The 26,663-nt window shown below is 37.1% G+C and overlaps 2 long non-coding RNA genes across 3 annotated transcripts in view; one reads left to right on the top strand and one right to left on the bottom strand.

The window, feature by feature from the left end:
* The window catches only part of LOC119873857, a 228,991-nt gene that overhangs the window by 87,965 nt on the left and 114,363 nt on the right, over nt 1-26,663 (bottom strand). Inside the window, exon 4 of the long non-coding RNA XR_005366550.1 lies at nt 11,830-11,951. This is a non-coding gene — a long non-coding RNA (uncharacterized LOC119873857). The remainder of the gene's footprint in view (nt 1-11,829; nt 11,952-26,663) is intronic.
* Nucleotides 1,666-25,473, top strand: LOC119873856. Of its 2 annotated transcripts, none has more exons than XR_005366548.1 (4): nt 1,666-1,853; nt 4,332-4,495; nt 10,456-10,664; nt 25,103-25,473. It is a non-coding gene; the product is annotated as an uncharacterized LOC119873856 (long non-coding RNA). The 2 variants fall into 2 exon arrangements; XR_005366549.1 differs by lacking the exon at nt 25,103-25,473 and adding an exon at nt 14,192-14,329.

Here is a 26,663-nt window from a genome sequence, read left to right as displayed (position 1 = left end):
TTACTTTGGAGAGCATGTCTAAGTACTCTCTTGGACACTGAATTCCTATCAATTTTATTAATGTGGCCATTCTTTCAATGTTTATAAAACTGAATTTCATCCCCTGGAGGATGTAGGCCTTAACAATGCTTCCAGCTTTCTAGTCACCTCTCGCTCATTCTGTCCCCTCAGAATGATGTTACCAATGGAATAATGGATCTGCATAATTTTTTGTGGGATATACACATGCAGGCCCGATATACTCAGACTATCTTGTGACAGAGAGCAAGAGACTCAAGATAGCTTCCAAGGTAACATTGTCAGTGAATGCTGGTAATGTTTCACAGGAATACAAACTGTTACTGATCCTTTTCTAATGGAAAAGATTTAATTTCACATGTACTAAATATATGGTGACAGGGCATGTATCAAAGATATTATTAATCTTCTCAACAAATAAGATCTATACTTTGAAAACTATAAGACATTGATGAAAGAAAGTGAAGATTACACAAAGAAATGGAAAGATACCCCATGTTCAGGGTTTGAAAGAACATTGTTAAAATGTCTGGACTACTCAAAGCAATCTACAGATTCAATGTACTCCCTATCAAAATACCAATAGTAATTTTCACAGAACTAGATTAATTAATCCTAGAACTTGTATGGAATCACAAAGACCCTGAAAGGCCAAAGCAATCTTCAGAAAGAAGAACAAAGCAGAAGGTATCACAGTCCCAGATTTCAAGCTATACTACAAAGCTAGGGTAATCAGAATATAATACTGGCACAAAAACAGACATTATACTTCAATGGAGCAGAGTAGAAAGCCCAGAAATAAACCCATTCCTATGTAGTTTATTTTAATCTATGAGTAATCTCTAGATTATTCATTTAATCTATGACAAAGAAGGAAAACAATAAACAATGGGGAAAACACAGACTCTTCAATAAATGATGTTGGGAAAACTAGACACTTACATGCAAAAAGGAAAGAAAGAAAGAAAGAAAGAAAGAAAGAAAGAAAGAAAGAAAGAAAGAAAGAAAGAAAGAAAGAAAGAAAGAAAGAAACCAGACTGCTTAAACCGTACACAAAAAATATACTCAAAGAAATTAAAGCAATAAATGTAAGACTTGAAACTATAAAACTCCTAAAAGAAAACAGGAAGTAAACTCTTAAACAATGGCCTTAGCACTATTCTTCTAGATCTGTCTTCTGAGGAAACCTAAGCATTCATCCACAGATGAGAGGATTAAGAAGACATGGTATATATATATATATATATTCAATGAAATACTACTCAGCCTGGGATCCCTGGGTGGCGCAGCAGTTTAGCGCCTGCCTTTGGCCCAGGGCCTGATCCTGGAGACCCAGGATCCAATCCCACGTCGGGCTCCCTGTGCATGGAGCCTGCTTCTCCCTCTGCCTGTGTCTCTGCCTCTCTCTCTCTCTCTCTCTCTGTGTGTGTGACTATCATAAATAAATAAAAATTTTAAAAAAAATACTACTCAGCCATAAAAAGGGATAAAATCTTCCCATTTGCAACAACATGGATATTGCAATACCTAGAAGGTATTGGGCTAAATGAAATAGGTCATAGAAAGACAAATACCCTATGATGTCACTTACTTCTGGAACCTAAAGAACAAAACAAACAAACACAAACAGACTCATAAATACAGAGAATAAACTGATAGTTTCCAGAGAAGAAAGATGTGGCAGATGAGAGAAATTAAGTGAAGAGGATTAAGAGTTACAAAACTCCAATTACAAAATAAATAAGCCACAGGGATGAAAAGTACAGCATACGTAACACAGTAAAGAATACTGTCCTAACTTTATAGGATGACAGATGGTGTCTACCCTAATCATGGTGAGCATTTCCTAATGCATGTAACTGTTGAATCATGATGTTATACACCTGAAACAAATATATTATTGTGTATCAACTAATTTAGAAGAAGAAGAAGAAGAAGAAGAAGAAGAAGAAGAAGAAGAAGAAGAAGAAGAAGAAGAAGAAGAAGAAAAAGAAAAGATTCAATTCAGCAGTTGTTTCAAGATCTACTACCTGAGTAACTCTGTGGTCATCTACAATTATTCTACAGAGTACATCAGATTTTAGAGCTATCAGATTACCTAATTAAACAGAGATGTGATACGGACCACTGCCCTATAGTGTTTAAGTCTTCAGTTATGGCATTAATCTCTGCTATCCCCTCTTGGATTCCATACTGTTTTCTATTTATTACATCATCCAAGGGAGACAAGTTTGGGAGGTTTCCATTTGGCCATCTTCATAACAGCTGCTCTTGCAGAGACTAGAGACAGAACTGTTGATCTAACTGTCAAATACATCAATTTTAATTATGCACTTAGGGATTACAGACATGGCCACTGAAAGCATCTGTACACCCAGGGTGCTCACAGGGAGTCAGATCTCCATGGCTTATCTGGCCACTCTAAACCTCTGCTCTAACAGGAGAGCTGCGATGATGGGTGGGTCTGGAGGTATCAATGCCTACTTAGAATCTGTGTTCAACAGCCCTAGAAATGTCTGGGTTGAGGCCCCTTGTCCCCTCAAGTGGATTCACATGAGTCTATGGCTGTAGACCTCTTAGAAAAAATTGGGGGACATCATTAGATGTTGCCCCAGCAACATTACTTGCTGTAATGTTGGCAAAGTTCTTCCTTCTTAGAGTTCTCAGGATAATAACTGTGTCTGATCTATTAACTTAAGCAATGGACTATGAGTTACTCTTGAGGTAATCACTCTATCTTTTGCTCCTACCTTTATACCTCTTTTTAAAATTATATTTGCTAAGCAGAACCTCAGACGCTGTGCTCTTTGAGATAACTATTATCTATTAACCATTTCACAGCTCCTGACTGGTTAACTTCCCTCGACTGCCCCTCATAATCTTACAGCCATTATATTAACTGTGGACTTATGGCTTCAAGAAATTAACCACAATTATCTGGCCATTTTTACTTCACGGCCATATCAATATACGAACAATAATAGGCCTAATTCGCGACCACCTCTTTTACCATCACCCTTGGCAAACAGAGCACTCGTCCATGCCCATCAAACTTCTTAGTGATGGCAGTACCCTTCACACAACACATTACCAGCAGCCTCAGCAAATCCTGCATTCTTTGGCCCCCGTAATAGAAGGAACATCGTGCTCTGATGTATCCTCTGGCCTTACACAGTATACCCATTCCAGACAACACACTTTTTTCTGCTTCTTTATTCCATCCTTTTCCAGGGCAACTCAAGTATTGCCACTTCGTGGACAGTGAGCCATTGTTTACTCCAGGCTTCTAAGACCTCAACTATTATTCAGTTTGTTCCCCTCCCCTGGGATTCCTAGGGGGACATTACAAGCTGAGTCCTAGAAGAGTGGCCCCAAATTAAAAGCTCTTGTTCATCCAGAATTACATTCCTGCCCCTTGACCAAGCATGTTCAAAATATAATCCCAGGAGTATTCTCCTGGCTGTAACAGGTATGTGCAAACTACCCTTCGGATTTTTTTTTAGGTATATGAAGTCTCTTTCCTTTCCTGTAAAGCTCAGCAGCTCCCCAACCAAGTTCTGTGAGGATTTAACCCTAATTATCAGCCTCAGAACCAAGTAAGAAGGTGGAGGAAGCTCCTGAGGGGGGTGTTTATTGTTTTATGGGGAAGAGATTGCTGTAAATGTGATTTTTCAAAGGTGTCATCATACCTATCACAGCATTCCTCTCCCTGTGACATTTTCCCAGGTCATGACTGAAAAGTCCTTATTCACTGAGCTACACCATCTACCCATGCCCAATTGAACAAGCAGGTTATCATCTTCTTCACCTGCCAGTTGGTAGATGAGCATGTACTACATCCTCCTCTGACAACCAGTTTTCTCAAGCCACATGGTATCACTCTGTCCAACTATGGGAAAGAAAATAGCCAGGAAGATGGGGAGAGCCATCAGATCATCATATGTGACTAAGTCAAAGACAGAGGAGGGAGATTTGGGTGAAAGAGGCCTCACCTGGTGAGCAGTCTAAGCAAAGTTTGGTAAGACTATTCAGCAGTCCTCAAACCAGAATCAGCTGCCAATAGGCTCCCTTCTAACTCATGAATGGGTCTGTTTTTGCAGAGCTGCCACACTCATTCCATGTCTGGGATCATCCCAGGGGAAACTATGTACTTGGTCAGAATGTGGAGGTGGATTTCAGTTTAGTCTCTGAGTTCAGGCCAGTTTCAAGGGTGTGCAGACAGACGGTGCTGTCAGACAGGGAAATGCACTTGTGTAAACGTTCGGCTGCTGTACTGAAATTCTTAAATATATCTCCGGACTTGTGTTTTGTAGGGACAATGGAGTGCGCTCAATAAGAGACAGAGCATGTGCAACATGCATGCCAGCCATTCCTTGCTGCCTCTTCACACATGGAGCTCATGATACTGCATAAGCACAGGATCCTGGCATAGCCATGATGCATAGGCATGACAAGCCAAACTCAAGACCAGTGCAAGGTAAGTTTGTCTTGTCTACAACTCAGTAAGTAAGGCTACTAACAGAGGCCAAGAAATCATAAACCAGAACTTACCTCAAACCAGAGAAAAGGCAGTACACTCCAAGAAATATGAATGATCATAGAACCACATCATAACTTATATTACTATTCTGTATTACATAATCCCTTATGCTGAAAATGACCTAGAGAGAAAAAGGAAGACCCATAGTTTCTTTTCCTTTCCGTCTTTCCTTACCCTTCAGATCAAGCTGGAGGTAGAAAACATCAGTAAAATGTGTGTGTATCAAAAAGTGAAATAAAAACATTTGAGTTACTTTCTCAAGTTTTCATCTTTCTGGTAAGACAAAATACATATGCATGCACAATCTACGAAACAGAATTGTGTAATTCAGGGATCCTACACATAAGTTAAATGCTCATATATTTGCATTTAAAACTGGCATTACACAACATAAAGAAGAATGGTAAAATTCAAGCAAGTCATTTAGAATTTTAAATATTTCTTTACGTAGGACAACATTAAATATCAAAATAAAAACCACCATGAAAAGATGAGAAAGATAGCAGAAGAAAGAAAACAAATTCATATTTTAATATCTTTCTTGACACCTTTTTCTTGCCTTTGGAACAATGGATCTCACATTTTTATTTTGAAACAGGCCTTGCCATTTCTATATACTAACAATGAGACTGAAGAAAGAGAAATTAAGGAGTCAATCCCATTTACAATTGCACCCAAAAGCATAAGATACCTAGGAATAAACCTAACCAGGGATGTAAAGGATCTATACCCTCAAAACTATAGAACACTTCTGAAAGAAATTGAGGAAGACACAAAGAGATGGAAAAATATTCCATGCTCATGGATTGGCAGAATTAATAATGTGAAAATGTCAATGTTACCCAGGGCAATATACACGTTTAATGCAATCCCTATCAAAATACCATGGACTTTCTTCAGAGAGTTAGAACAAATTATTTTAAAATTTGTGTGGAATCAGAAAAGACCCCGAATAGCCAGGGGAATTTTAAAAAAGAAAACCATATCTGGGGGCATCACAATGCCAGATGTCAGGTTGTACTACAAAGCTGTGGTCATCAAGACAGTGTGGTACTGGCACAAAAACAGACACATAGATCAGTGGAACAGAATAGAGAACCCAGAAGTGGACCCTGAACTTTATGGTCAACTAATATTAGATCAAGGAGGAAAGACTATCCATTGGAAGAAAGACAGTCTCTTCAATAAATGGTGCTGGGAAAATTGGACATCCACATGCAGAAGAATGAAACTAGACCAATCTCTTTCACCATACACAAAGATAAACTCAAAATGGATGAAAGATCTAAATGTGAGACAAGATTCCATCAAAATCCTAGAGAAGAACACAGGCAACACCCTTTTTGAACTCGGCCACAGTAACTTCTTGCAAGATACATCCACGAAGGCAAAAGAAACAAAAGCAAAAATGAACTATTGGGACTTCATCAAGATAAGAAGCTTTTGCACAGCAAAGGGTACAGTCAACAAAACTAAAAGACAACCTACAGAATGGGAGAAGATATTTGCAAATGACATATCAGATAAAGGGCTAGTTTCCAAGATCTATAAAGAACTTCTTAAACTCAACACCCAAGAAACAAACAATCCAATCATGAAATGGGCAAAAGACATGAAGAGAAATCTCACAGAGGAAGACATAGACATGGCCAACATGCACATGAGAAAATGCTCTGCATCACTTGCCATCAGGGAAATACAAATCAAAACCACAATGAGATACCACCTCACACCGGTGAGAATGGGGCAAATTAACAAGGCATGAAACAACAAATGTTGGAGGGGATGCGGAGAAAAGGGAACCCTCTTACACTGTTGGTGGGAATGTGAACTGGTGCAGCCACTCTGGAAAACTGTGTGGAGGTTCCTCAAAGAGTTAAAAATAGACCTGCCCTACGACCCAGCAATTGCACTGTTGGGGATTTACCCCAAAGATACAGATGCAGTGAAACGCCGGGACACCTGCACCCCGATGTTTCTAGCAGCAATGGCCACGATAGCCAAACTGTGGAAGGAGCCTCGGTGTCCAACGAAAGATGAATGGATAAAGAAGATGTGGTTTATGTATACAATGGAATATTACTCAGCTATTAGAAATGACAAATACCCACCATTTGCTTCAACGTGGATGGAACTGGAGGGTATTATGCTGAGTGAAGTAAGTCAGTCGGAGAAGGACAAACATTATATGTTCTCATTCATTTGGGGAATATAAATAATAGTGAAAGGGAATATAAGGGAAGGGAGAAGAAATGTGTGGGAAATATCAGAAAGGGAGACAGAACGTAAAGACTGCTAACTCTGGGAAACGAACTAGGGGTGGTAGAAGGGGAGGAGGGCGGGGGGTGGGAGTGAATGGGTGACGGGCACTGGGGGTTATTCTGTATGTTAGTAAATTGAACACCAATAAAAAATAAATTAAAAAAAAAAAGAAAAAAAGAAACAGGCCTTGCAAATAATATAGCCAGACTGCATTATAGTAGTGGCCACATGGGTTTTGGTGTGCAGAAAACCTAGAATGCAAACCTAAGACATCTGAATCACAAATAATTGTTTTGCTCACCAACTCACATGTCCTCTGAGTATATAATGCCCTCTTCTCTCTCTCTTTTTTTTTTCCTGTCAAAACATGTTTAAAAACTCCTAGGGGGATATTCTTCACTAATGTTCTATATCCCAAACCAATGTAAGTGACACGTGGTGATGATTACACATGTCAATCATACTTGGAAAGGGTGCCTGCTTTATCCCTGTATCAGAGTGTGGCTCACTTGTTCAAGGATTTGTTGTATATTTTTCCTTAAAGTAGATACTAATACTTTGGGCTCTGTAGTCAGACTGGCTAGGATGCAATTTAACTGCATAGTGTGACCCAATGCACTATTTAAGCTCTAACAGGCTCATTTTCTTCATCTGAAAAATGGGGCTAATTCAAAGCAATTTGTTGGGTCAAAGAGATGCTTATCATGGTGGCAAACACACACACCTGTCAGTCAGTGTTATCTATTATTATCAAGCCACTCTAGGGCAATTTGAAATTCTTCAGAAACCAAGATCTATTTCATGAAAATTACCCTTATGGTGAAAGACCATACCATGGCAACTAAGCTAATGATGCATTTGATCTCTCAGACCATTACCTGCCCAACTCAGCCTTTGCTTAACACATTTTTTTTAAAATAGTTTGCTCCCTCTGGGTAAATTCATCAGAGCTATTTTCTCTTTCTGGTTTACCAAAGTTTAAATTAGAAGATGACTTCATTGCCGATCTTTGAGTTAAAATCTGAACAAAATAAAACAAAACACAGGCCATGTTGCTTCACCTTCCTGGTCTTTGCCATGATCCTGATTTTAAACAAATTATCCAGTGGTCTTCTAGAAATGCACCCATCACTCTTTTCCAGTGCTGAGGTTTCACCACAGTCTAAGATCTTTAGAGTGAGGAGAAAGTTACATAGGCTGGTACCTTCAATGGTTCTTCCTCAATTCTATGTTATCCCTAACTATAAAGTGAGTTGAGCCAGAATTCTGCTAAAACACAACAACAAGAACAACAACAAAACAAAACCGTGATCTTGGGCAACTTAGTCAAGACCCAAAGACATTGCTGAAGGTTCTAGCCTGACACAGGATAAATGCAGTATAAATATGATTTTAATGAATGGATGGATGAATAAATTTTAAAAGCAAAGAAAGAAAAGACTCCTAAAAGAAAACACAGGCAATAAATACTTTGATGTTGGCCAAAGAAACATGTTTCTAGATCTGTCTTCCAAGGCAAGGGGGGAAAAAAAGCAAAATTACAATACTGTGTATTAATTATACTCAATAAGAAATTTTTAAAAAGAAAAAGGAAAGGATTAATAAATGTGGTAGAAACTACTCCATCTCCTGTATATTCAAACCTCTGTAATAATTGATTTATTCTCTTTTGACTTACCTTTTCCATGTCTCACTCCCCAAATCATGGGCATATACACATGGAAGGACCACTGGAATGTTTGGAACATTCTATCTAGACTATATTCTTCTTACTGAAACTTTTCAAAAACACAGAGGGATAAGGAAAGACAGTTTTCTAGTTTAACTAGTTGTGCTATTAATGTAAAAATTGTGAATTACGGTTCTTTAATGAAGTAAGGTGAGTGTCTCAGAAATTATTGAACAATGTCTTCCAATGAAAACCACCACAAGAGATTTCCTATTAGCCAATTCCCACACTCCAACCAATTCTACTGAGGGGGAAGACATAAGTGCACATACATCAGAGCAAAGAGTACAGAATACATAAGGCAACTTTAAGTAAGAATACAGCAAGGTAAGGAGCACTTAGCAAAAATCTGAAATGCCACCTCATGAGTTCACAGTAGTGATGGACCGACTGGTCATGAGAAATAGTCAGTAGGCAATTTAGAACAAAAAATAACATCTCTTTTTTTATATATCAAAGTGTATAATAATTTTTTAGCATATCATTTTTCTTGAGTGCTAAGACGCTTTAAAAATTGGAGGAAGTAATCAACCAATTAGTTAAATTTCCCCTTTTGTTGTGACTTCTGAAGATAGGTAAATTGTCTTAAAAGTGATGGATGACAAATCTTAAAAGACCAAATATAGAGATTTGAGCTGATCAAATAAATGTAATAGCAGGGAGAATACATTCAACACAGGAGCTTCTTTTTAAATTTTCTTCCTTCAAGAGAGCAATAAATAAAGCTGTAATATCACACATATGGGTCTTAATTAATTAATAGAAGTTATTTTTTTTCATTGAGAAGGCTCAATTCTTCCACTTTCCCATAATCTTGTTAATTACCTAGGCTACTTTGGGATGTGTGGGTGTGTGGGTGTGTTTTCCTTTTCATTTGGTCACATAGCTAGACTTATCCAGCTTTTAGAGAAATTATAGTCCTCATAAAACATCTTGTCTTTACTGATTCCTTATTATTCTAATTTGGGTCAGTGGGCCGTGGGCAATTAATTAGTTTTGCAATTGACTCAAGATTTCTAAAATTTCATTTGACATTTTACATCCCTTGAAGTGAAACTAAAATCACATACAAAGCAAAAAAATAAAGACATGACACACTTAATTATAAGCTTAAAAAAACAGCAATCCAGAAAAAAATAAAAAGCTCAAATATGGTTTCTGCCTGTATCAGCTATGCAAATGTATACTCTGGCAGTTTTAACTAGGTCACAAGTAATGTAAATGAAAAAAGAAAAAAAAAGAAAAAGTCAAAGCTTAGACTGGGACTCCAAACATTACCTAAAATACTAATTCCAGAATATAAATAATTTCATCTTTAAAAAAATCACCATTTTTCCCAAGTTAAACAAACCTGAACCAAATAAAAATTTATATTCAATACCAACAAAACAATTTGTTCTCGGTTATACACTTTGAATATTTACATCTTGGAGGAGGTTTTTCTGTTTGGCATAATATGAGTATTATCATTTCTGGGCTTCTAAACTCCTTAGATAATGATAAATTAATTTAAAAATATTTTCTGAACACTAAGCACAAGCATTTGGTACAGATGACAAGATACACTGAAAGAATAATACATGAACCCTCTATCTTCTGCTCTCCAGAATCTGAATCTGAAATGTAGCAATTTAAAAAACAACACTATTTTTTTGTCCTTTGTTTGTTTTTAACAAATTAATAAAGCAAGATTTCCTACAATGTGTGAAAAAGTATAGGTAAATTCTGAAAAGACATATTCCTGTCCCTGCAGGGTTCTGTTAGGGGCTGTACTGTGTTTCTCCAAAATTTACATGTTGAGGTCCTAACCCTTAGTACATCACAAAGTGACCATATTTGGAGAGAGGGTTTTTAAAGAGATAATCAAATTGAAATGAGTTCATCAGAGTGGGTCTTTATCCAATAGGGCTACCGTCTTTGTAAGCACAAGAGATTAGGACATATGTGCCCGGGGCAAATACAATGTTGAAGACACAGGAAGGAAAAAAAAACCATCAACAATTGAAGGAGAGAAGCTTCAGAAGAAATCAACCATCTAGTGGAGCATCCCATCCCAAGGCCTTAGCTCTTTGCCTACCTTGCAATTCTGTGCTGTGGCACTATCGCCAATACTGGGTAAGTCTGTTAAGAGCAGACTAGATCAAGTTTCTTGTTAAATGTGAATGTGGCATCCTGAGGGGTATTCAGGAAGATCAAAATTTCCCGTGGGACAGAATAATGCACTCCTTTTGACCTTGATTATTTTCCTCATATTTAATTTTAAAGCCTCTGAGATAACCTGGTATTTTGAAGTACAATTTCCCTGAATAGATGGTTCTAACTCAGAACCTGAATCCTTACAGTAACCTTGAGTATCATTACATTCAGAACTTAGAACGCTATTTGGCTTAGGAGGTTTACATTTTTTTAAAGATTTTATTATTTATCTGTTTATTTTAGAGAGAGAGAACATGAGTGGAAGGAGGAGCAGAGGGAAAGGGACATGTAGACTCCGTGCTATGTGGAGTCCCATGTGGGGCTCAATCCCACTACCCAGAGATCATGACCCTAGCTAAATCCAAGCATTGGCCACTCAACCGACTTAACCACCCAGGCACTCCAGGGAGTCTTACATTTCATCTGTATTTCCTGCTTGGTAATTAAGAGAAGATTACAGTTTTTTAAAACTTTGTCATGATACATTTTCAATTATGGCAAAAATTGTTCTGCAGCTCATCAAAAATGATTCAATAGGGGCACCTAGGTGGTACAGTCCATTAAGCATCCAACTTTTGGTTTTGGCTCAGGTCATGATCTCAGGATCATAAGATCAAGCCCTGCATCAGGCTCTGCACTCAGCCGGGAGTCTGCTTGAGATTCTCTTTCCCTGTCCTCCTGCTCCTCCTGCTACTGCTTTCTCTCTCTCTAAAATAAATGAATCTTAAAAAAAATGTATCAATGGAGGAGTGTCCAAGCACTTGAGCAATAATGGACATTGAGTGTCCAGCATGGAAGGGGATATTGGAAAAGAAACATCAACAGGTGCCAGAATATTTTTTAACATACCACAGGACCTGTAGACAGTGAGTTTATATATTCTATCAATATAGTTCTGTGATACTTAATAGAGGCAGGAAAGAAATGAGCTTTAAAAAATGCCTTTGCTTGGCTAACAGAAAACCTGGAACCATTTGCCTTGTGTCCACAAGACAGTGCGGTCAGTAGGGCACAGGCAAGACCTGCCACTTGAGAACTAAAAGCAACAAATGGAAAGGCTGAAATTGACAAGGCTGTAACTCACAAGTGTCCAAACCTGCACTCAGATGCTCTTGGGCAGCTCCCGCTGGGGCTCTAGCTGGGATGTCAATTGAATTTCAGTTGCGTGAAAGGAGCTCTTGGTCTACTGGGAGCAACTATTCTCTGCTGAAACATGGACAAAGAGTTTTAGGTAATAATCAGACACTAAAAGTAACCATCTGGATAAAAATACAATTGTTCTCTCTTCCTTATAACTGGCTTTAGCCACAGGAACACATATATGGAACTAAACTAAAATGGCAGCTTTAGCCTTCATTTCCTATTAATTAGATATCACCTCCCTTGCATGGGAGCCTCACTTATTATTCCAGTCAGTGATGAGAATCTTACAAAGACAGCACGCTCACTCTGTGAGAATGTGAGCCCTCTGACCCTTGCCACCCAGGAGAAAGGGAAGTACATATGTAAGAGGCCATGATTACAAAATGAATTATTAAGGAGAGAAGTCAATCCCAAACAGCCATCACATTCAAAACAACTTCTATGGCTGTGGCCAGAAGTGGTCCAACAAAATGTCATATGTATGGGAATTCTTAAAAACAAAAGGGTGATGGTGAAATCATCGTTCAGTTAGTCTATCAGATAGTATTTATGATAACCCACCATTTCCACATTTCTACATTATATGTGTCCTGGGAAAATATAACAAAAGCAGAAGAGATGATCTTGGAGTTTAAATCTGAATGAAAACCAAACTAAATCATAAACACAGATTTCCATCCCTATGCATTATAGGGATTCTGCAACAGAGGGAAATAGGTGTGGGAGTGTTAACCTGGACAGGTCTGGAGCAAATAAATTTTAACCAAACATCTCATAATAAAACAAGATCTAGGTCAGAGGAAAGAAAGCAAACTGGCATCCAGAAGAATTTGCATGGAGAAGAAATAGCCTAATGTCATTGATAACCAGTGAATTCTCTCAAAGCAAAGCTCCCTCCAGTGCATGAAAAGAAATAAACACAAGGAACTGGTCATTGTTCAGGTTGCTCTTTAGTACATAATGGAATGTTTGGGATCAATAAGGAAGGCAACTGAGGTCCACCCATGATTTTCTAATGTCAAGTAACCTGGTGAAAATAAAGCTTATGGAAGTTCTTTTTTTTTTTTTTTCAGAATGAACTGTATACATATTGGTATAATATTCCACTTAGCTCACACCTTTTGAATTGTTTTTGCGATAATCTGTACACTGAACCAAGTAAATCATCATTTCTAAATCTTGTTCGGTTAGAACAGTTGAGCCCAAATTATCACAATCTTGAATCAGGATATAGCCACATATTCTTATAATAGTCTGCGTAAGACATGCATTCTGCATACTTTGTTTTTTCCTGGTCTCCAATGTTTGACCCATAATGAGCCAAATATACAGAACATCCTCAGTAATTAGTTGTCATAATAAAACTGTCAACAGTGATATCCAGCTGGTGAATATCCACTTTGGTGAATTATTTGTGGACAAAAATACTATCGACTTACTACAAACACTAAAACTGATTAAAACCTCCCCCCCCTCCAAATGGATCAGACAGTCATACGTGCGAGTACTTTGCAGCAAGCTAGAGATTGCATTTGGCAGTATCTCTGAATTCAAAATGAATTTAAAATGGAGAAGCATTTGACATCCTTAATGAAATTTTATGTTGCAGCTACCGGTACTTAAACTGCAGAAAATTTGTACAGAATTTCATTTTAAGAGAAAAGGAAATGAAGGCAAATGAGGGAAGGAAGGAAGTAGTAACTGAAACTCACAGGAGTTCAAAGAAGATCTCCAAAACAGACAAAATGAGTTTGTTACTGTCCCCACCAACTCAAGAACTATCACTTGTCAATAACAGTTATGGTTATGGTGAATTTTCTCCCTCATGACCACTTAGTGCACTGGCAAAGGAAAGCCAACAGAATGCCTTAAACTAAGTTCTGTGAATGAAAGGATGCTTTTTTGTACAACAAAAGATAACAGAGAAAGAAAGATAACCAATATTTGCATCTTATTGAAGGTTATATCCAGTTTGAAATTGACACATAAAACTCTACAATGAAGATTTCATGATAAATAATCATGCAAAGAAAAGTAAATGAGCTAGTGATATACATATAGAAGAAAAAATCTAGGAAAACTGTTTTTGAAAGAGTTTTACAGAATGTACAATCATTATTTTCTAATTCTATCCTTTTATCCAGGCCCCTGGGTTCCAAATATAAATGATCTCAACTTACTCTGAATAACTGTAGTGATTATAGTAGCCTCTCAGTAATTGCTGTTAGGAGACAGTGATTACATGATACTCTAATGAATTCATTAATTTTAATATCTAAAAATATTTGTGTTTCACATGGCAGTACTAAGAAGTGTTGCAAGAAGATACCAGCCTACATTCAGAAGTAATACCCTCAGAAATGTTGTACAATTTTCAATTTCTATACTCAGGATTTTGTTCTATCCCAAATGCAAGTTCAGATTTCAAAGTCCGGTCTTAGATATAGGTAAGTAACTTCCAGGTTTTCTAACAAAATTTCCAAGATTAAGGACACTTACTATGACCAGTTTTACAAAGCCAACGGATGCATGAAGAAAAAATGTTTCTGAAATAGACTTTGCTTCTCTTGCGTTATGCATGCATTAACTATTTCACCAGAAACATCTGCCTTGAAAAAGTTAGCAGGAATAAAAAAAAAAATAAAACACTTTCAGAAGTAAGGTTGGCAGCTCTAAGTGCCATTTATTATCCAGAGATATTTCAGATATGGTTTGATGAGAGTTAATTATTTGATCCTATTTAGTACAAAGGGAATGGAAGAAAAAGCATCTAATTGATGCATTAGTAGTCATCCCCACCTCCAAAAGTTGCAGGAGGCACTTTTAACAGCCATCATTTTCTTTATAGGGGATTTGCTCTGAACAAAATGGAATAGTCACTGTTTGTTCTATCTTACATTTATTTAGCAAAGGCATTATCATCCATCCCAAGCTCACACCTTTACAGAGTAAGAGATGTAGAAAGCAATGATGTTTTGAATAAGCAGCTCCTATTTTATTAAGTGCTTTTGGTTTTGCCTTAAGACCTTCTCAACTTGAGTAGGTTCTTTATCTGAGGTGCACAAATGGCCCTTCTATTTTCATTATGATACACTGTTCATCCATAATGATGGCGAAATCAATGGATTCTTTCTTTTTTCCTTTCCTGAATAATCTTCCTTTGGGGTTTGATCCTAATAATTAGTTTTGGGGGAAAATGAATGAAGAGAATCATAGTACTACTTTCTGTGATTCTGTGGAGGAAAAATATGTCAACTTTTCTACCATAAACATCTACCTCTAAAATTTTATGCAACCAACATAGAAATGATCCCTGGGCTGGAACTTAATGTTTCATCTTGCATTTCTTTCCCTTTTTTCTGCCCTTCCTTTTATGCCTTGGGAAAAAAAAATGGGAATGTTTTCTCAAAAATTCCTTTTTTCATTGCTAAGAATGGCAAATGGAAAAAGACAGTCTGTTAAATGAGAAAGAAACTTCTATCAAGGTTAATTGTATTTTTAATAACGTGCAAGAAGCTGCTTGCCCTGAAGGGGTTTTTTTTTCTCAAATAGTAATAACAAACAAATGAAATGATGTATATAAAATCTGGCCCTGAAAATAGGACTGCACCCTAACGAAAGTGCTCTGATGCCCCGGGTTCTAGAATGTTCTAAAGTAAAATTTAAGAGTGGAATGCAAAATAAGAATTCCTTTTTACATATCACTTACTCCTCCTAATTTTCCTATCCAGAGCTTGCCAAAATTAGCACAGGGTTTCTAGAAAAAAAGTCTCTGTGGTACAGTTCAAAGTCTGATCTAGCCAGAAATTAAGGAAGGTGAATAACCTTTCTGAATCTCAGACTCCTCTTCTAAAAAAGCAGCCACCTGGAAGGACTTTGTAAAGACTCTTATCCTAAATATTAGGATATTTAAATATTAACCTAATAAAAAATAGGAAAGTAGGGCACCTGAATGGTTCGGTTAGTTAAGCATCCACCTTTGGCTCAGGTCATGAACCCCAGGTCCTGGGATTGAGTCTGCATTGGGCTCCTTACTCATCAGGGAGCCTGCTTCTCCCTCTCCTCTGCCCCTCCCCACTGCTTGTGCACTGGAGAGCTCTCTCTTTCAAATAATAAAATCTTTAGAAAAATAAATAAATAAATTTTACTGCATACATATATCCAGGCATGCTCAATCCTAAGTATTTTTACAAATTACCAAAATAATATTGGCCAACCCCATTCAATGATCCTGTATTAATTTATTCATTCATTCGAGTAATACTGAGTACCCAATATGTATCAGATTATGACACAGCCACAAAAATAAACTAACCCTCATCCTTCCCTGAACTTCCAGCTTCACAGCGAAGGTAGATAGTAATAGTTACCACAAAATTGACGGGGAATAGTATTTCCTTGGGGATACACATTGACAATATAATTTTCAAGGAATCTAGTATCTTCCAGTAACAGAATAATAATGGTGAATACTCCCCTATTTTGATAAACTTTTGTGGGAAATTAGGGAAATCCATAGAACAAATAATAGCCCCTACCTTTTCCTCCCCACATATACCTAATCTCTCTGACAACTACATGAAAAATATCCAAAATCTGGGTGAAATCTCTTTATCCATGTTTTAGTCACCTCTTAATTTATTCAGCTATACATTAAAGAGAGAGGTTCAACAGTGTGCCCTCTAAAGAAAACAAAATGACATTTGATTAAAAAAATAAAACCCCAAATTCCAGAATCTTTAATGTTAACCCTTCACCTTAACTCTTAACCTTAATTCTTTTTTTTTTTTTTTAATTTTTTTTTTAACCTTAATTTCCAGAAAGCTTTTCTCAGAGGATTTGTTTTGCTTTTTTTTTTTTTTTTTTTGACCAAGAGTAGTGTTATAATTAGCAAACACAACACACTGAGTTGTCCAATTGTTTTTTTATCCAAACGTTTCCTATTTTATCCAAATACAAATTCTACTTGTATCCAATATAAATTTCCCTTTATGCCTCACTCATCCCTGCTGTCTAGATTCTCTCTAAAGATTTATGGCCTCAAACAATTTCAAATCAAAGACCCCTAAAAAAATGTACAGAAAGGACATCATTTATTATACTCTCAAGGGAGCAAAAACTGTGTAACAATCAACTAAGCTTTGCCGCTCAAGATAACTACTTTCGTGTTACACCTAAAAAAAAAAAAAAAAAAAAAGAAAGAAAAAAGACAGCCCAGTTACAACCAGGCCCATGTGTTTTTACTGTTGTCATTGTTGGTTTTCTTTTTTCTCCATGATCTGTGGAATGTTGTGATGGAAAGAACAGTAAGGTAATGTCAGTAGAAAGAATTGCTAAGAGCCAAAATACTAACTGAAGCAGTCCTTATGTGTTCAAAATAAGCTGCAAAATAAGTGCCCAGGAAAGGACCCAAAGGTAAATGCACTTGATCTTGTGTTTTGATTACATGAGTGACTTGCTAGTCAAACCTCTTTCGATTTGGATAAAGGCTCACCTTTAAAAGGCAATTGCAGGAATGCATATATGCTTTAGCATTGTTTTGCACTCTTCCTTGATCCCACAAGCTTTCTGGCACATGAAAGCAAAGGAGAGAAACAAGATGATAGACAACAGATTGTTTCTCTAAAAGCTGCAGTAGCAGGAGGAAAACAAAACAAAACAAAACAAAACAAAACAAAACAAAAAAACCTTCCAAGTAAAATGTTAGGGTAAACCTGGGTTCCTTTTAGTCTTGTTCTGTGTTTGCTTTTACGTTTACATGTTCACAAATAAATGATCTCAATTTTCAGCCAGGTTTTAAATATAGTCACAGAGAGAGAGAGAGAGAGGCAGAGACATAGGCAGAGGGAGAAGCAGGCTCCATGCACCAGGAGCCCGATGTGGGACTCGATCCCGGGTCTCCAGGATCACGCCCTGGGCCAAAGGCAGGCGCCAAACCGCTGTGCCACCCAGGGATCCCCTTCAGCCAGGTTTTAAATCTCAAGTTTTCCACTTACTGAGAAAAGAAACATACATAAAAGTGCAGGAGAATGATGTATCCAACTTTTGATGTGACAAAATGTTACTCTGGAAATGGAGCTGAATTACTGGTGCATTCTCAACTAGGATTACACAAAATATTGAATGGAAAGAGTCCAATTCTTGCCAATATAAAGATGACCTCTGAAATGTATTGTTTTCTCTGCCTACAAAATAGAATTTGTTCCACATTACAAAGAATAAAATAACAAAAACACAAATCTTTTATATGCAAATTACTTACCTTTTTAGAACAATATTGAACAATTATCAGTAATTTCAACTCAACCATAATTACCTATCTCCAAAAGGCCCAGCACTGAACTGATCTTTAGAATACAAAGATAAAATGGAGCACCTCAAGGAGTTCTTGGTTTACTAGGAGAGAGAAACGGATTACTACCACATTCATGAACAACATACAAATACAAATACAAATACAAATGTGCATTTTATAATGATCTATTTTAAGGAAGACTTTTTGCTCCTTTGGAAGACACATCCGTGAACAACCCTGATGGTGATAATTTCTAACTCTGACTTTCCCTGTGTCCCAGGACAGTGGTGGCTAGGAATTGGCCTCACAAAGCAGAGCTTTTTATTATTATTATTATTATTATTATTATTTTATTTATTTATTTATTTTTAGTTGACTGTGGTGGTTAGATTAGGCTGATGGAAGAACCTTGACAGGGAGGCACCCCCTGGGGAGGCAAGAGGGGCAAAGTATGCAGAATTTTTGAGGCTTCTTCTGGCATGAGTGACCATATACAATTTAAACTGACTTAACATAAATAAATAAATAAATAAATAAATAAATAAATAAACAAACAAACTGACTTAACCAGTTCAGTTGTAATTTCCTACAAACTTGGAATTTACTGGCTTGCATAAGTGAACACTGCAGGCAAGATGGCACACATGAGGTTCTCATACACCTATTTCTCACTTTCCTCCAGGCTCTACACTCCTTTGTGTTGGCTTCTTTTACAGGCAAGTTTAAGTTAGCAGCAACAACGGACTACTACATCTCTGAATTTATAATCAATTAGTTTAAAATCTAAGCAAAAAGAGAAACTTCTTTCTCTAAATCATCTGGCAATTAAAAATTGATAAGTCAACGTTCTATCTCTGTCAGCTTCCTGCCCCAAAACTAATCTGTGTGTATCCATTAGGAATTATATTCAGCTGCTATAATGATAATGATTTAAAGAAGTCTAAGGCTTATTCCTCCCTCAAATTAAAGACCAAAGACATGTAGTCTAGCACCAGTATGCCAGCTCTCTGTGGATTAGAGAGACAGACTCAAAACTGTCACTGAATTATCTGAATAGAAATCCCGACATACTCTTCAGAGAAATCATTCTTAGAAATATTGGCAAGATTGCTGAATATAAAAGCAATATATAGTCATCAGTCACATTCCTATACAGAACCACATGGAGTGATGAAATCTTACATAAAATATAAAATCTTATTAGATTAAATTTATCATTTTCTCTTGCAAGAAAAGTATAAGGCACTAGACTAAACATAAGTGATTTGACTAGTATTAAAAGAAAAATTACAAAATTTTACCTTAATAAGTTTAAACATTAGGAAGATGTATATGCTCATGGATAAAAAGATTAAATAGCATAAAACTGTCAGTACGTCTTGAATTAACCTAGAGTTAGATGGAGTTCCAATAAAAATCCCCAATGGGGATTTTTTTTTCAAGAAACATGAGAAAAAAAAACTTATATAAGAAAGCAAAGAGTCTGGAATTTTTTTCAACGAACTTGTCAAGAAAACTTAAACGGACAAGCTCATAGGCAAGAGAGCAGGTGAGACACAAACTATGGATCCTATAGACATCAGGAGATCATGAAACTAAAGTGATTAAGAAACATGGTTACTGGCATAGAGATAGGGAAGTTGAGCAATGAAACAGAAAAGACCTACAGGTAAATATATAAATAAATTTACAATTAAAGTGGTGGGCAAAAGAGACTAACAATAAATTATACTAGGAAAATTGGTTATTTAATTTATTCAATTAAAAAAAATTGCATCCTTATCTTACACAATAAAAACCAAAAATTAATTTCAAAAAAATAACAAGTCTGACTATATGGTTAAAAAAACTTCAACAGTTTTAGAATGTCTTTATGGCATTAATATTGGAAAACATTTCTAAAAGTGACTTAAAGATCATAGATCCAGAGAAAAATATTGATAAATTGGATGCTATTCTAAATTTTAATTCTTTTGTGCATCGAAAAGCATTGCAACAATGTTAAGTCTCAGTCAGTCATTAGAAGATTATTTGCAAGATGAGTTAAATGCCAAGGAATTATGACCTACAAAATATAAAAACTTCTTCAAAATCTGTAAGAAAAAGACAATTTACCCAACAGAAAAACTGACAACAGGTATATATGGTCAATCCACAGAATCGGAATATATATATATATCACCAGTTATCAAAGAAACGTATATTCAAAGCATTTTAAAATGCCATCTTGTACCCAAGAAATTGTGAAATCCATTTAAAAACACACATGGGGGGATCCCTGGGTGGCGCAGCGGTTTAGCGCCTGCCTTTGGCCCAGGGCGCGATCCTGGAGACCCAGGATCCAATCCCACATCGGGCTCCCTGCATGGAGCCTGCTTCTCCCTCTGCCTATGTCTCTGCCTCTCTCTTTCTCTCTCTCTCTCTCTCTCTGTGTGACTATCATAAATAAATAAAAATTTTAAAAAAACACACATAGGGGATCCCTGGGTGGCGCAGCGGTTTGGCGCCTGCCTTTGGCCCAGGGCGCGATCCTGGAGACCCGGGATCAAATCCCACGTCGGGCTCCCGGTGCATGGAGCCTGCTTCTCCCTCTGCCTGTGTCTCTGCCTCTCTCTCTCTCTCTCTCTCTGTGTGACTATCGTAAAATAAAAAAAATAAATAAAAAGATTAAAAAAAAAAAAAAAAAAAAAAAAACACACATAGGGAGACAAACAATGAGAGACTCCTAACTCTGGGAAAAAAGGGTTGCAGAAGGGGAGGTCGCTGGGGTAACTGGGTGAGGGGCACTGAGGAAGGCACTTTATGGGATGAGCATTGGGTGTTATACTCTATGTTGGCAAATTGAATTTAAATTTTAAAAAATGTAAAAAAAAAGAAAAAAAGCCCACACACATAAATTAGGAAACTTAAAAATACCAGTACAGTGCAAATTGCTAGGGTCAATTTGGAGGATTATCTAGCAAAATAATGAAAAGTGGAAGATGATTTAGGAATTTAATCCTATATACCTATTCTAGATAAATCCCCACACATGATACATGCAAGTTTTGTACAAGCATGTGCAGAGCAAAAGTTGTAATATCAAAGAAAGAAAAGGAGAATAAATCTTTATGGATAGATAAATTTATACATATTATGGTATATTCACATATCATACCACAGTGTAAATAAACTCAATCTATATATTTCCACATTAAATATTTGCTATTTAGTGAAAAAGCAAGGACAAGAGGTATGATATGACACATGCAGAATTTTTCTAAAGGATTTATTTATTTTAAAGAGAGAGAGAGCAGGTGCTGGAGGGGCAGAGGGAGAGGGAGAGAGAATCCCAAGCAGACTCCGTGCCAACTGCAGAGGCCGACACCAGACTTGATCTTACATCTCTGAGATCACGACTTCTCAGCTAAAACCAAGAGTCAAATTCTTAACTGACCAAGCCACCCAGGTGCTCCCACACAATTTTATACTAGACTCTATTTATTAAAAATATACATTAATTTGGCAAAAGTACAAGGCTAAGGAAATGACAAACACTGAATGAGAATAGTATTTATGTCTAGGTGGAAGGAGTAGAGTGGAATTAGGAAAAAAATACTTAGGTCACTTCAGCTCATATTTGTAACATCTTTATATTATTTCATCTGAGTGGTTATTAATATATATCCAATTCATTGTTGCAAATACAGTTTTACTTTTGATACATTGTAATAGATTTAAAAAGATACCATGAGCCAGTTACTGCTTTTCTTAAAAAAATTCGATAGGAATGGGGTATGTAAGTAGACAACAGCAAACACAGAGGTAGTAATCTAAATCAGAGGTCTTCAAACTCTCAGGCCAAATCTATCCCACCACCTGTTTTATTTTTTAAATAAAGTCTTATCAGAACACAATCATACATATCTGTTTGTACATTGTCTATAGCTGCTTTGATGCTACAAGCAGAGAAGAGTATTTGTAAAAGAGATCATATGACCACCAAAGCCTAACAGGGCCTTTTACAGGGAAAGTGTGGTCCTTTACAAGGGAAGGTTTGCCAATGCTTTAAATGGTTGACATATACTTTGCTTGGCATCTATGTTTTAGTTTACTATATACATACTATTAACTAGGCAGTTTAAAGATATCATATTTAAATATATCAATATTTCAGAGAATAGTAATATTAAGCCCATATACAGATGAAGAAACTGAGATTTAGAGAATTTAATAGCTCAATCTTTCTGAATAATAAAAGACAAAAAAAAAAAAAAAGATTTCTCTTTCTCGAAGCCACATACTCATTTAAATCCTTTAGAAAAAGCCAGAAACGGATTCCTGAGCTCTTGATCTTCAGACTACAGGTAGAGGACGTTGGGTCAATTGTTGGAAGAGGGTCAAAAGATGCAAATTAATGTTATAAAGAACCCTCAATTTTGTCCCAAATAATTAGGGGTATTAATTTCCCTGGGAAATTACACAAACACATCCACACAAAACGCATCCTTTTGTTATTTCTTATACCAAAACACGCTGTTAACTTAAAAAGCCAATTACATGGCACTACAGAACACACCTACTCTGCTGAAGATCTGTTTTTCACAAAAGTCACTGATTAAATGCATGAAAATCACTGACGTAAATTGAGCTTTTTACAGTGAAATACAAGAGATTTTTAAAAATCTGCCCCTGAAAGACTATAAATGGCTTAAAGATTGAAAATGTGTGTACACTCAATATACATGTCCAGGAAATGAATTAATCATAATTAATCAGATCTGCTCAAGCAGTACTTTGAAAAGTGCTATGCCTAATACAAAGTGTCTTACTCTAAGAGAAAGTGGAAAGCTAGACTAACAAAATCAAGGTGCTCAAGAAAACATACCAACCACTCAGACTATCCAAACAGCCAGAGAATAAGAAGGTACAAAGGAAAATACAAGAATGATGCAGTCTGGCACTGAGCCTGATGTACTGGCACTGACTCTGAGCCTTGAGACCTGAAAGCATTTGGGTAGGTATATTAAGTTGGAGAGGACCAGAAATGGCAAAGGGAAGAAATCTACGACATATTCAAGAGACAAGATTCAAAGTGCTAACACTGCTCAGGTTGAAGTAGATTTTTCTATGCTTTCAGATTTGTGTTACATTTTCATTTGTCCTGAGTATTTCCAGACACCAATCCTCATCACATGCTAAGAAGATAGAAGACAAATATCATCAGTGTCCAAGTGAGTCAGATGCTTGAGACCACCTAAACTCTTGTTGCTGTATACTAAGAGGGATGGGATTTGGGAGAACCACAGATAAAAAAAAATCCCTGAGAGTCTTTGTGTCCTGCAGTGTAGACCTTTCTCATGCAAAGCCTCTCTTCACTGACACTGTTAAAGAATATGGAAGCAGGGTCAGTTATCACTGTCTTTGACACGTGGATTCAGGAGAAACACCAAATGATCAAGCATTAAAATTCCTGCTACATGGTTAATAATCTAGTCTCTATTGTGAATGTACAAGAAGACACATATCTAAATTTCATCTCCAAAATAATCCCTTTCGATGGGTCTTTAGTGAAGAATGGGTGGGGAAACAAAATCTAGTTTGGGCAAAGTGATTCCTAAAGATGTTGGCTTTGGACCCTCTAGGATGTTCTAAGTCACACCAAGAACTTAGTCAATGAGTACAATGTGATTTATGCTTCCAGGCCATTAGGATATTGAGCTCTTGCAATGTGTTACACAATTTCTTTGGTTTTCAAAAAAAAAAAAAACTCACACAGCAATCACTAGCTATATAACCTTTAAAGAGTCACCTTACTTGATTGAGCATTGTTTTCTTCATCTGGAAAATGAAGCAACTATAGATGATCTACAAATGCAATCTTCTGTGTCAATGCATTGACAGAGCTTCTTAATAATGAAAATATAGCTCATTACAATTACAATAAAGAATAAAACTTCCATAATGTAAAAATCATCTGAGGCTCATCCGTGAGGGGATCTACTGGCTTGTCATTTAATTGCAACGGCACACAAAGTACATATATTTCAAAGCTTAATCCTGAAGGGCTATGGGGCAATGTTGTGCTAATGTGTGCTCCAGGCATCAAAATCCTTTAAGAGATTGTTTTAGAGAAACACGAGATTTAAGTAAAATGTAGAAATAACATTACTTGAAGTGGAAAAGGATGGAGATGAGGGAAAAAATATCTTCAGTGGAATTCATTTAACTGTGGGCAAAATCTGCATTGAGAGGATGAGAAGAGGACACAGTATGGGCCATGACAAAGAATTAATTCTCTTGAAAGGAGAAAGAGTTGGCCAAGTACATTTGCATGGACTCTAGCCAAGAGAAAAGGAGTGAAATCAAATTCCAACAAGGATAAGCATTAAATATATATTATATAAAACTACATTTATTCATAAAACCACCATGCTTTGTATTCTTAATTTTGAAGTATACTTTATCTGGACAACGATTATAAATTTAATAGTTAAATTTACTTTTAAATGTTTTAACTGTATTATAACAATCTCTAAGAATTGCTTAATTTAAGTTTCAGAAAAAGCAACAACATTTTGTGGGTGGAGAAGTCATCCAATCTTTATGAATTTCCACCCTTGCGAACCAAGAACATAATGCTAAAGATGCCTCATTCTAGGATGTGCAATGAGATTGTAGTTCAAGACCTGCTGAGCTAGCCAGAGACCTGGCTTGCTAACATATACCCTTTAGAATTAAAAGAGTGCACTCCACCAAAAAATAGAAATTTCTTCCCAGCCATAAATGAAACTCTTTCCAAAAGCACTTGCACAAGGCAGTCTTTGAAACCAAAAAACAAAATGAAATTTCTATTAGCCATGTGACTTTACTCAAACTCTACAATTCTTCCTGAATTTCCAATGCATCATTGTCAGATGAATGCTGTTTTGTGCTCCAGATTCACTTTCCACCCTTGTTGCCTGTCCTCCTGGGATGCTGAGGCCTAGAATACATTCACAGGGAGCCACTGCTTTCAGACTTCGGATACTGCAAAAAAGAAGCTGGTGCATGAAGAGGAGAGATGCATGAAGACAGCGATGTCAGGATCTCTAAATCCCTGTCTGTACCCACTCATCAAGGTGGGCTGCACTTACCCAAAATGCTATTCTTGACACAGTTCTCTCCACATTCTGGTAGCTGCTTGCTTTCCTCATACCCTGAGGTCTAGGGGTGGTTAACGGTTTCTCTGCTCTCTCCCGATCCCAATTCCTGCTCTAAACATGGTTCCCCATCCCTTCCCCCATAACTGTACAAATGCCTCCTTTGTGAATAAACCTCTAGAAGTTTCCCAATATGTGAAAGCAATGTTTTCCTGCTGCTGCACCTCATTTGAAATGTAGATAGTACCAGTAACCATTTCATAAGGTTGTTACAAGGATTGCATAGCAAAGTACTTGTGGGTAGTCTTCAGGTCATGTTCTACGTTCTCTAAAAATCACTATGAGATGAGAGGACACTGACGTGGTAATGCTTTCTTTAGGGAGAGGTAATCTCAATCAGCAAAAGTGAGGCAGGGGTGGGGGCAGGGGGAAGGGTCTAGGAAGGATGGGAAGTGATTGAGAGGTGATGTGTCACCTCACTGGCCACTTCACGACAAGCTGGAAAAACACACAGACAATATTTGGTGGGTCACCCTAGGCACAAAACAAATTCTTCTCACAGGCTGTTTGGAAAAGCTGTATCTTGAGCAATCTGGCAGAGACAAGGAAAGGATGCATTTTCTGGGTGACCCTCTCTTGTTTTTCTTTGATCAAATTTGGTTCCAAATAGCAGTAACTCCCCAGGATTTCAGTTCATGCCATGAGGCATGCCTTTTGCTTCCTGGGAAGCCAAATTTCAGGTCCTCTGGTCAGGGTTTCATCCACACCCAAAAAGAGCAAATAAAGAGTTATCACATCATTTTAGACAATAGTTGACACGAAAAAAAAAAATCTATATATATGTTAATGAAAATGGAAGAAAGATGAGGCATTGAAAATCTGAGAAGGTGCCTAAGCTCCATCTGGTTCTCAGATAAGGCCAGCATTATCATCATTATTATCACTCTCCATACTTTAGACACTTGTCCTTGCTTTCCTGTCATACTACCTTCCCAAATGGTCCCATGTCACAATCCTTCCTTGAGAGGTGAACCCAGATAAGACAGCACACCATCTGATCCCACACAAGTAATGGCTAAGCACAGAGAGAATCTGGGAGGAGGCCAGGGCTGGGGCATCTAAGCAGAACTCTTGCTTCTAGCGATTTTGAACTGCAACAGGGGAAGAGTGATATAAAAAGATCATGAGTGATATCTAGAAGATAACAGTGACTACTTGAATGGAAACTCAGAAAGCTAGGAAAGTGAGATAGTGCTTTGAGGAATAGTAGGGATGCTGGTGCTCACTCTAAGTTACATGCAAGGTATCACCTACTGTGATAAAGAAGCAGAGAGATCACAGGTATCCATACAGAGCAGC

Source organism: Canis lupus, chromosome 11 (genome assembly GCF_011100685.1).
Source record: "Canis lupus familiaris isolate Mischka breed German Shepherd chromosome 11, alternate assembly UU_Cfam_GSD_1.0, whole genome shotgun sequence".
Lineage (NCBI taxonomy): Eukaryota > Metazoa > Chordata > Mammalia > Carnivora > Canidae > Canis > Canis lupus.
This window is presented reverse-complemented; position numbering and strand designations above follow the sequence as displayed.